We start from the raw sequence: 319 nt of genomic DNA, 5'->3' as shown, positions 1-319 counted from the left end.
ATAATGGGAGACTTTAACACCCCACTGTCAACATTAGACAGATCAACGAGACAGAAAGTTAATAAGGATATCCAGGAATTGAACTCAACTCTGCACCAAGCAGACCTAACAGACATCTACAGAACTCTCCACCCCAAATCAACAGACTATACATTCTTCTCAGCACCACATAGCACTTATTCCAAAATTGACTATATAGTTCGAAGTAAAGCATTCCTCAGCAAACGTAAAGGAACAGAAATTATAACAAACTGTCTCTCAGACCACAGTGCAATCAAACTAGAACTCAGGACTAAGAAACTCAATCAAAACTGCTTAA

The sequence above is a fragment of the Mandrillus leucophaeus genome, unplaced genomic scaffold (genome assembly GCF_000951045.1).
Source record: "Mandrillus leucophaeus isolate KB7577 unplaced genomic scaffold, Mleu.le_1.0 Scaffold722, whole genome shotgun sequence".
Lineage (NCBI taxonomy): Eukaryota > Metazoa > Chordata > Mammalia > Primates > Cercopithecidae > Mandrillus > Mandrillus leucophaeus.
The sequence above is the reverse complement of the archived record's forward strand: the minus strand, read 5'-3'. Positions refer to the sequence as shown.